General features: G+C 38.9%; 2 non-coding genes across 2 annotated transcripts; one reads left to right on the top strand and one right to left on the bottom strand.

Moving 5' to 3' along the window:
* The first annotated feature begins 6804 nt into the window (after positions 1-6804).
* Positions 6805-6876, top strand: Trnah-gug (transfer RNA histidin (anticodon GUG)). The gene has a single exon. It is a non-coding gene; the product is annotated as a tRNA-His (tRNA).
* A 1741-nt stretch (positions 6877-8617) lies between these two features.
* Positions 8618-8689, bottom strand: Trnap-ugg (transfer RNA proline (anticodon UGG)). The gene has a single exon. It is a non-coding gene; the product is annotated as a tRNA-Pro (tRNA).
* Between the last annotated feature and the right edge of the window lie 3557 nt (positions 8690-12246).

A 12246-nucleotide genomic window follows, 5' to 3' on the forward strand; every position in this document is an offset into this window, starting at 1 on the left:
TAAATTCAGCGAAAGCCCCGCCGAAATATCAGACTATAGCTAGGAAGAAATATTCAGGAAAAATTCAAATCTCGATTTAGGGACAAAACCTTTTGAGAGTTTGTAGTTATTATGTCACTTTATAGCCTAAAACATCTAAAAATTATATTATTTAGGACAATCAAAGAAAAAATCACCCCCACCCTTTTTTTTTTTTTTTTTTTTTTTTTTTGGAGGTGGGTTTTCTTTGATTGTCTAAATAAATATAATAATTTTTAGATGTTTTAGGCTATCAAGTGACATAATAACTACAAACTCTCAAAAGGTTTTGTCCCTAAATTGAGATTTGAATTTTTCCTGAATATTTCTTCCTAGCTATAGTCTGATTTTTCGGCAGGCTTTCGCTGAACTTACGAAGTTGTTGCTCTTTTTTTTGTTATTACGTGCTTATTTACTGTTCTATTTTGATAATTTTTTTTGTGCATGTTCCAGGTGGATATACCAACATTCTGTCAGACCGAATTTCTATTCAAGACTGTAGTTTCTCACCAATCACCAAATAACCTTCAGTACGAGGGGCCGAAATTTCCGTTTTTTCACATTTTTTTTCATAAAATCTTTAATTTTCCCTGTAGGATGATAAAACTCACAGGCAATATGCATTATTATAGTGCTAATAATGCCTGAAAATTTCATTAGCCTGTCTTGATTAGTGTATTTTTGGCAAATATTTTTTACGATCGGCACCCCCCAAAGTGGAGCCTACCCGTAACTTCCACATTATTGGTAGGCAGGTGATAGGCCTGTAGTTACTGGCTGTATTTCCCTTACTCTTGTCTTTTTGTACTAAGGATGTTCTTCCTGTGGTCATCCATTTGGGTGCATGGTGATTTGAGATACAATGCTGGAGTTGTTCTGCTATTCGTGGGTGTAGGGCCTTGAAGTTTTTGAGCCAGTATCCATGGACTTCATCGGGACCTGGGGCTTTCCAGTTTGGCATTTTCTTTAGTTGGTGTCTGACTGTGTCTGTCGTGATCTCTGTGAATCTTTGTTTCATTCTCCCTGTTTCTTCTTCCTTGACTTCCTGGAGCCATGTTGCATGTTTGTTGTGTGATACCGGATTGCTCCATATGTTTTCCCAGAGTCTCTTACTTGGTTCGGCTTCAGGAATTTCTGGGTGGTTGTCTTCCCCTCTTAGTTGGCTGTATAGTCTTTTTTGGTTGGTTCCGAATAGTTTGTTCTGTTGGTATCCCTTATTCCTGTTCATGTACCGTTGGATCTTATGTGCTTTGGCCTTAAGCCTCTGTTTTACATCTTCTATTGTGTTGTTTAGTCCCCTCTCTTGTACTTTGTATTTCTCGCTGAGTTCCTCCCTTGTTTTCTTGCTTCTTAGCCTTTTTTCTGCCATCTCTTTCAGTTTACTCAAGTCAGATCTCATCACCATGATTTGCTTTTCCAGGCGCCTTTTCCAAGGAGGTTGCTGTTTTGGTTTCTGTTGGGTGGTTGCTGGTGGTGTTGGTGTTCGAATCCCCATCAGTTCTGCTACTAATCTTGCTCCTGCATATGTCAAGTTATTTGTTTCTGTGATACTGGTGGTGTGTATTATGCCCATTATTTCATTGACCTCACTTGTTTTCTCTCTTAATTTCTTGGTGTTGTAGGCTTTCATGGAGGGGATCTTTGTTCTCTCTGTAGCTGGCTCCATCCATTGTCTAATCTTTTCTACCCATTCCGTCCTCTCTGTTACTTCGTCGGTGTTTCTTCGTGTGTCGTTGTTGATACTTCATCCTCCCTGTCGTCTTCTGTGGCATCGTCTCTCAGTTCGTCTTCGTGTAATTCGTTGTCGTGTGACATTTCCCTTTCCAGTTCTTCTCTTTCTGTTGGGGAGAGCCAGTTCTTTTTCTTTATGTTCCTTACTTGGTCTGCCAGCCTCTGCTCTGTTTGGGGGGTGTTATTCCTCTCATTCCAGATGTTGACCAATCTTCTTCTATATCCTCTCTCCGTCGGGTTGCTTCTGATGTAGCATCTCCATATTTCCTTATTTTCTTCTCTTGTCCATTTCTTCCTTTATGCCTCTGTAGCTCCAATCTCAGGCTGTTGATTACTGTCGTTGGGGTGATCAGTTGCTGGATGACGACCTCCAAGTACCTGACCGCCTTCCCCTTCAATTGGGTTGAATACCTGGTTGCCGGACGAAGCTCCTCTGTTGCCAGAGGTTCCATTTACGTCGTTGTCGTTTATTCCTTCATTTCTTTCCATCATTGCTGAGTTTTGCTATTTAACCCATAGCTGGACCCTACCCCATCAGGGATTGGTACTCATTTACAGCTGAGTAGACTGAGGAAATTATGGTAAAGATCCTTTCCCAAGGAATCAACGCCGAGGAGAGCGGTCACCCATCCAACGACTGACCAGCCCCAATGTTGCTTAACTTGACTTAAGTCTATTGACGACCTAACCCACTCCTCCACGGCGCCACATTATTATTATTATTATTATTATTATTATTATTATTATTATTATTATTATTATTATTATTATTATTATTATTATTATTATTATTATTATTCAAAAGATGATCTCTATTTATGTAGAACTATTATTATTATTTTTTTTTTTTTGTGCTCTATCAAAGTCCTCCAATTCGACTGGGTGGTATTTATAGTGTGGGGTTCTGGGTTGCATCCTGCCTCCTTAGGAGTCCATCACTTTTCTTACTATGTGCGCCGTTTCTAGGATCACACTCTTCTGCATGAGTCCTGGAGCTACTTCAGCCTCTAGTTTTTCTAGATTCCTTTTCAGGGATCTTGGGATCGTGCCTAGTGCTCCTATGATTATGGGTACGATTTCCACTGGCATATCCCATATCCTTCTTATTTCTATTTTCAGATCTTGATACTTGTCCATTTTTTCCCTCTCTTTCTCTTCAACTCTGGTGTCCCATGGTATTGCGACATCAATGAGTGATACTTTCTTCTTGACTTTGTCAATCAACGTCACGTCTGGTCTGTTTGCACGTATCACCCTATCCGTTCTGATACCATAGTCCCAGAGGATCTTTGCCTGATCGTTTTCTATCACTCCTTCAGGTTGGTGCTCGTACCACTTATTACTGCAAGGTAGCTGATGTTTCTTGCACAGGCTCCAGTGGAGGGCTTTTGCCACTGAATCATGCCTCTTTTTGTACTGGTTCTGTGCAAGTGCCGGACATTCGCTTGCTATGTGGTTTATGGTTTCATTTTTCGTATTGAACTTCCTACATATGGGAGAGATGTTATTTCCGTCTATCGTTCTTTGAACATATCTGGTTCTTAGGGCCTGATCTTGTGCCGCTGTTATCATTCCTTCAGTTTCCTTTTTTAGCCCTCCCCTCTGTAGCCATTGCCATGTGTCATGGCTGGCTAGTTCTTTAGTCTGTCTCATGTATTGTCCGTGCATTGGTTTGTTGTGCCAGTCCTCTATTCTGTTTGTCATTCTCCTGTCTCTGTATATTTCTGGGTCTTCGTCTACTTTTATTAGGCCTTCTTCCCATGCACTCTTTAGCCACTCGTCTTCACTGGTTTTCAGATATTGCCCCAGTGCTCTGTTCTCGATGTTGACGCAGTCCTCTATACTTAGTAGTCCTCTCCCTCCTTCCTTTCGTGTTATGTATAGTCTGTCCGTATTTGCTCTTGGGTGTAGTGCTTTGTGTATAGTCATATGTTTCCTGGTTTTCTGATCTATGCTGCGGAGTTCTGCCTTCGTCCATTCCACTATTCCTGCGCTGTATCTGATTACTGGCACTGCCCATGTGTTTATGGCCTTTATCATATTTCCGGCGTTGAGTTTTGACTTGAGTATCGCCTTGAGTCTCTGCATATATTCTTTCCTGATCGTGTCCTTCATCTCTTGGTGTTTTATATCCCCTCCTTCCATTATTCCCAGGTATTTGTATCCTGCCTCATCTATGTTGACTAAGGCGCATTTTTCTATTCCAAACTCCATCCTGATGTCCCCAGATACAATCCTTACAGTCTGGATTAGGGTATCTATTTCCTTGATGCTCTTACCATACAGCTTGATGTCGTCCATGAACATCAGATGGTTGATTCTGTTGACTTTTCTTGAGTTGGTACCCGGCATCCATCTTCTGTAGTACTTTTGTCATGGGAATCATGGCTACTACGAAGAGTAGTGGGGACAGTGAGTCGCCCTGGAAGATCCCTCTCCTGATATTAACCTCTGCAAGTCTTATTCCAGAGCTTGTAAGTATTGTATTCCAGTTGCGCATTGTATTTTCGAGGAAGCTGATGGTGTTTTCCTCTGCCCCATATATTTTCAGGCATTCTATTAGCCATGTGTGTGGTATCATGTCGAAGGCTTTCTTATAGTCTATCCATGCCATGCTTAGGTTGGTTTTCCGTCTCCTACTGTTCTTCATTACCATTTTGTCTATCAGGAGCTGGTCTTTTGTGCCCCTACACTTCCTTCTGCAGCCTTTCTGTTGGTGGGGGATGGTGTTTGTCTTCTCTAGGTAATTCTATAGCCTTTCACTGATGATACCTGTTAGTAACTTCCACATTATTGGTAGGCAGATGATAGGCCTGTAGTTACTGGCTATATTTCCCTTACTCTTGTCTTTTTGTACTAAGGATGTTCTTTTCTTCCAGTGGTCATCCATTTGGGTGCATGGTGATTTGAGATAGAACGGTGGAGTTGTTCTGCTATTCGTGGGTGTAGGGCCTTGAAGTTTTTGAGCCAGTATCCATGGACTTCATCGGGACCTGGGGCTTTCCAGTTTGGCATTTTCTTTAGTTGGTTTGACTATGTCTGTCGTGATCTCTGTGAATCTTTGTTTTATTCTCCGTTTCTTCTTCCTTGACTTCCTGGAGCCATGTTGCATGTTTGTTGTGTGATACCGGATTGCTCCATATGTTTTCCCAGAGTCTCTTACTTGGTTTGGGTTCAGGAATTTCTTGGTGGTTGTCTTCCCCTCTTAGTTGGCTGTATAGTCTTTTCTGGTTGGTTCCGAATAGTTTGTTCTGTTGGTATCCCTTATTCCTGTTCATGTACCGTTGGATCTTATGTGCTTTGGCCTTATGCCTCTGTTTTACATCTTCTATTGTATTGTTTAGTCCCCTCTCTTGTACTTTGTATTTCTCGTTGAGTTCCTCCCTTGTTTTCTTGCTTCTTAGCCTTTTTTCTGCCATCTCTTTCAGTTTACTCAAGTCAGATCTCATCACCATGATTTGCTTTTCCAGGCGCCTTTTCCAAGGAGGTTGCTGTTTTGGTTTCTGTTGGGTTGGTTGTGCTGGTGGTGTTGGTGTTCGAATCCCCATCAGTTCTGCTACTAACCTTGCTCCTGCATATGCCAAGTTATTTGTTTCTGTGATACTGGTGGTGTGTATTATGCCCATTATTTCATTGACCTCACTTGTTTTCTCTAATTTCTTGGTATTGTAGGCTTTCATGGAGGGGATCTTTGTTCTCTCTGTAGCTGGCTCCATCCATTGTCTAATCTATTATTATTATTATTATTATTATTATTATTATTATTATTATTATTATTATTATTATTATTATTCAAAAGATGAACCCTTTATGGAACAAGCTCACCAAAGGGGCCACTGACTTGAAATTCAAGATTCCAAAGAATATTGTTGTGTTCGTTCGGAAGAAGATTCCAGACTTGGATATCATGGGCGACACAAACTTTGTTTTCAGACATAATTGTTATAAAGTTTGTTTTGCCATATACTGCACAACTCAATACTTTATTATGTGGGAAACTTTAGTTCAAAGATTTTTTGTTTTTGCTTTAGAGGAAGAATAGAAAATCTTTGAAATTCACAAAATGTATTCAGCTCTGTCACATACTGACATGTTGCAAGAAGTTGCTTTAGAAGCCATTATCATGTTCCCACCTAAAATGGGCGGCTAATATGACGAAACTTTATCAACCCTATCCCACAGAACTCGCACCTCATGCGGTGCACTGTAGGCATTACTTTAGGTTCTTTGCATCGTCCCTTCCACTCCCAGCTGTAACCCCTTACATTCATTTTACTGTACCTCCGTTCATATTCTCTTCCGTCTTACTTTTAACCTTCTCCTAACAATTTTGTAATACTGCAAATTGCGAGGTTTTCCTCCTGTTACACCTTACAAACTTATCTACTGTCAGTTTCCTTTCCGGCGCTGAATAACCTCGTCATAGGACCCAGCGCTTGGCCTTTGGCCTAAGTTCTACATTCTGTTCCATTGGTAAAGCATCATTAGCCTAAGTTCTATATTATGTGCCATTGATAAAGCATCATTGGCCTAAGATCTATACTATGTTCCATTGGTGGAGCATCATTGACCTAAGTTCTATGTTGTTACCAGTGGAACAACATAGAACTTAGATCAATGATGCTCCACCAATGGAGCATAATACGTAGGTACACGTTTTGTCGAAAACATAAGAACTGTCATAGTAGCTGTAATTATTCATCAATCTGCGTAAACACACGGAGAAAAGAAAAGGTTTTGTGTTGAATTCGGACCATAAATCCAACGAAGTATCTTTGAAATATGTGAGATTAATGATACCAGATGAAATACAAATTTACACCTGTCTTTATCTTGGCCAAAAGATAACATGCTCAATGATTTCCATAGGGCATTTTATAAAGCAACGGTTTTCCGTAATTCGAGTTTAAAATTCAAGTTCTCAGTCAAAAGATAAAATACTAAATTACCTCCACAATGCATTTTATAAAATAACAATTTTCCTTCATTAGTTTAAAATTCTCTAAAATTGGGTTTTCTGCGTGCAGCGTTCCTCCTTCACTCACCGAGTCAACAGCCGTGATCGTATAGTGGTTAGTACATTGCGTTGTGGCCGCAATAACCCAGGTTCGAATCCTGGTCACGGCAAGGTTGTCATTTTTGTTGTTGTTTCTCCTTCCGTTGTCTGAAACGTTAGTTTTGCCATGAGTGCTTCTGGTTTAATTAAGATAGATCCCATAGGCCGATAACAACAAAATACACGCAGGTCCTGTGGGGATTATGAGGGGGATGAATACAAAATATCAATACAACTACAATCTAGCTGTGTAAAACGACATGTACACACTTACAGGCGAAAAGAATGTTTCAGGAAGTGTGAGTATGAATACTATATATCAATATAACTACAACATAGCAATATAACCACAATATGTCCACATTCACTGATGAAAAGCATTTTCCAGGAAGAATGAATGAACAATATCCATATAACTTCAACCACGACACACTGCGCAGCCAGCCCAGATGAAAAGAATGTTTCAGAAAGTATGAATACAACATAGCAATATAACTACAATATATCCACAATCACAGAGGAAAATAATGTTGCAGGAAGTGAGAAAAGAAGCCACTTGGTCTAAGTGATGATAACTGGGATGCATGTTGCAAACTCCCCTTCATTTTTTTTGTCAATTTCTTCCCATCATTCCATTTCTATTCTTTGCAGTGTTTGGTTAACCTTTATCCTGGTTCTGACATGATGTATTTTGTGTCATTTTTGCTGTTAATCATCCTTTAACTAAGTGATATTTGCATTATTGACCTATCTCCTGAAAGATAACATTATCAATATTACATAAAAGGCGCCGAGTCTTTCACTATGTGTATATGGTTTTTAGAATAAGTTCATCATCTACTTCTTTCTTCCCGTCCACCCAAACCATCAACAAAACATAAATAAATAAATAAATAAACAAATAAATAGACTTAAAAAGAAAGTATCTTGCACTTCATTCCGATAAAAGGTACGTAGTACTATGAATTCTTTTAATTCGAACCGTGAAGTGAATAATTTGCGTATCATGCAAGATATCCAAGATGCTATGTGCGATGGCGAAACCGTTCATTATTGCAGTAATTTTCAGTTTTACAGGAAATCGATTAGGTATAGTACCTTCTATTCGACTTTCAGCCAATTAGTCACAGAGTATACCTTGTGATATGACTCAACAGGTAAGTCACACAGTAATTTTTAAGATGCACGAAGTTTTTTTTTTTAAGAAGTTTGAAGCTTATAACAAGGGTGGACCACCCACCCACCCACACACACACACACACGCACACTTTTTTTTTTTTTTCCTTCGAGGTATATCAGACTGATGGCGACTTTCGACTACTTGATGCTATGTTTTGCACGATATTACGAACAGACGATAATTTACAGAACTGTAAATGACTTCTTTTTGGCATATTGCAGATTGACACTAATCTCAACTATATACTGCAAAAATACTAATGATATAAAAACTGATTTTTAACTTGACTGTAGGTAGTACTGTTTATAGATAACTATTGATAACATGTTGCAACATTACCTACTGTTAGCAGATAACATATTGCAAATATGGACTATTACAAAAGACGCCTCGGTTTTAGATTTCCCATTTTTATGTAAACGCCGAGTGATTTTATTACAAAATCGAGATGGCAACAATAAATGATACTTATTACAAACAATAAATTTATACTTATTTCAAAATCAAGATGGAAACTATAATTGGAAAGTAGTTTTTCACGCAAAGCAGCTGGGAAACCTACATGAAATGTATGTTTTCAAGACGAAAAACAAATTGGGAAACATTAAAAGAAATTTAGTATGCAAAACAACGGGCCTGTCCGGGATTTGAACCCGGGACCTCCTGCACCCAAAGCAGGAATCATACCCCTAGACCAACAGGCCGTGGAAAATGCACATTTCCGTAGGTCGACTGAACAACTTTTTCATTGGTATACACTACTACTAAAGTTGGTGTTATTAAGAATAGTAGGTACAGTAGGAAATATTGCATGCTTTTTAATGCTTACCGAGTTACTGGGTCATATAGCTACTCAAATCGCAATATGACCGCTGCCATTCTTGTTAGGTTAAGTACTGTGGTAACACAATGCCTCCATTATTTTTCTTTATTTGCTGTAAAATAGTGAAACAGTTTCCAATCATATGGAAACCAATCGGTTATCAATAGGTTTTAATGTGACGACCACTCATGGTGTATAAAATGATGCAACTGACATACTATAGTTAAAACATTAGCCAGTGTGGTATCTACTGTGGCACTGGTCCTTCCCAGCAAACCGTGTTGTGAAAAATAACCAATGGAGATTTGTCAGTATCAATAGGAAAGACTATTCTGGAGTAAATTGAACAGGTACCCATACTGGCATCAAACTTGTACCGTAGATCTTTGGTACAAATAAACTGTCACTCATCCTATTTCTCCAAATACATAGTATTAGTTACTTTCAAAATTCTCAAGGTCTTCTGTATCAACCATAACTATAGTAGTGCTGCATATATCAGCGGTAGTGCTGGCCACTTACATTCCAATACAATCTCTAATCCTAGTGCAGGCCACATGCATTGCGATACAATCTCTAATCCTAGTGCTGGCCACTTACATTCCAGTACAATCTCTTAATTCCTAAGGAATATTAAAATGAAAGTCATTCTTGATTTGCTAATACACTTGCCCAGTTTCAAAACTACAGGTTTCTTTAAAATAAAATCTACTGGTTTTCCTAGCAGCGCATTAATTGCTGTGTCTTAACCTCTGAGATATATATCCATGTAAAAATGGCTGTCAAGAGGCCCTTACTATTTAAACTATGAATATAGGAAGAAATTTCATGCATTACACTGTAATTATAGTTTCCCCAAAAGGATATTTGACTAATCTTGGTGAATCCAGAAACCTTAGAGACAGACTTGACAAAACATCTCCCATTGCAGAGGGGCTATATCGTGAAGACTGGTCTCATCCCACCAAGCAATTTCCGGCACTCATTAGATTTTATCTGTGCCTTTTTGTCTTCTGTGATGACAACTACAGTCACTGATGCAATACAAAAGTTTACTGATGAGGAGCAAGGTGTACTTTGTTTCTATAACGTAGGTGATCGCTAGTGTAGTTTTAAAGCAGAACAACTTTCTGGTCTGAACACAAGGCACATTGACATCATCCCATCCTATCCTTTTTTTGGGAAACAAAATAAATAAATAAATAAATAAAAGTCCCCCCTCCTAATGATCCTCATGGATGACTCCAAGTTAGGACAACCAGTTGCTTAACATTATCTGGGTCTTTTCATCCTTTGGAAAGTGACATACTTCGAGGAACTTATTACCATCAGATAACACTGAAGAAAACTCCTATCAAAGGAATAAAAAAAGAAAGAAAAAAAACTTAGAGTCTGCTTGGCCATTATGCTTGCTTAACCAGTGCTTAAAAATTAGTAGCAGTACCTCGAGATACGAAATTAATCCGTTCAAAGGCGCCCTTCGTATCATGGGGTTTTCGTATCTTGGACCACATTTTACATGTAAAATGGCTAATCCGTTACAAGCCCTCCAAAAACACCCCAGTAAATCTCATAATAAAGCTAAATTGACCTATAAACAATGAAATACTACAACAATTTGGACCATTCAATACTTAAATTAATAACAAAATGCAAAATAACCTGTAAAGAAAGAGTATTAGTGTACATGGTATACAAGAAATACTGTACGTAAAATGTGGAAGCTTACCTTTCGAGTGAGGCTATCTCCGAAAGTGGCGGCAGAGGAGGAGGAGGACAAACGATTGCACTTTATGAAAAGAGGCTAGAACATCCTTAATTTCGGACGTTTTTTTTTTTTTCTTTTTTTGATTTTTAACTTTTTATTTTTTTTTACTTTTTTTACTTTACGTATTTTTTTTTCTTTTTTTTTACAGAATTTCAACTTCATCACCACTTTCAACTTGGTTCTTCCTTTTTGCTTACTCCTGCTAATGCTAAAGGCCTCTTTAAAAAATAACAATCCAAGGAAGATTGCTTCTGCCTACTTTTCACAATGTTCCTGAAACGACTCAGGCAAACGTCATCGAACTGCGCAAGCATACGACCTGTGTGAGCCTTTTCGGGGTGTCTTTTTTTCTATAAACACGTAGTGTTCATTAACGGCTGCCCGTCTTGATAATTATCTACTAATTGTTGCACCTCATGACTCTGTTGGCCCTGGTGTCCATCAAAACCCTGTTCAACCAAATGCTCTCTCTGCAACTGATTTGGGTACTGAATGTTCGGCTGCTGACCTTCAATATAAACTGAAGTGCCTTGATTATACTAGTATGCATGTTGTAAATGATTGCTCAACACCCTCTGTTCAGCAGGGAGTGGAGATTCTACCAACCTTGCAAAGTTTCCAGTTATCCCATGAGAGAGACCTTGACCACTTATCCCATGTGAGAGATCTTGGTCACTTATCCCACGAGAGAGATCTTGGTCAATCATATCATATATGTCGTCCCACAAGAGGTGCTCTTCTTTTTCCATTTTCTGTGAAAAGTTATGAGAAATTTTTTTTCAAAATACACATTGACAATCCCGAAACGAATACCGCGTGCGTACTATAACAATGCTGGTACCGAGTGGCCGAGGCACGCCACCACGTACATAGATGCATGATGGGAGGGACGCTGGCCAATAGGAGAGAAGGATCTCATGGCCGCGACTAGCATCAGGAACCAATGGGAGAGCAGGAGGATGGTGGCGAGTCTACTAAGTTGGCGGCGTGCGATTTTCAAAATTGTTATCGGTGGTTCGGGCGAATCTCGGACTTTACAGAAACCTTTCGTATCTTGAAAACTTTTTGTATGTAGAGCCAATAAATTTTTCGTATTGGCTTTCGTATCTCAAGTTTTTCGGAAGTTGAGCCTTTCGTATCTCGAGGTACCACTGTATTATGTTTCCTGAAACCATCTCCCTACTTCTACCCTGTATCTCACCATTCTCTCTATAGGTGTTAGGATTTGTAAGTTTGAACAAGAACAGAAGCGTAGTAATGAATCAAAGCGAGTGAATATACAGGTCATAAAATCTAAAATAGACCCACCTAGATAATTTCTATAAATCTCTCTAGGACGGGATAATTCACAGTCTACATTTTATGGCCACATCCTTAGGTATTGTCTACTATGCAGTTCTGTGCAAGGAGGCAGAATGTGTACATACATTCTTTAAGAAAGGCCAAATCCCTTTCTTATAGAATAACCTCTTTATTTGAACACATGATCTTATTTTGGCCATATTGTTAACTCACCTACTGTACTTCCTTTTTACTTATCCATGAAATTCTCAGATTTTCTGGCATATCACAAATTGCCATTCTTCTGTCTACTTAGCAAATTACTCCTCCCACCACTACTGATTAAGTGCTATTTTCTCTCTCTCATATTATCTAAAATAACGACCTTG

Source organism: Macrobrachium nipponense, chromosome 13 (genome assembly GCF_015104395.2).
Source record: "Macrobrachium nipponense isolate FS-2020 chromosome 13, ASM1510439v2, whole genome shotgun sequence".
Lineage (NCBI taxonomy): Eukaryota > Metazoa > Arthropoda > Malacostraca > Decapoda > Palaemonidae > Macrobrachium > Macrobrachium nipponense.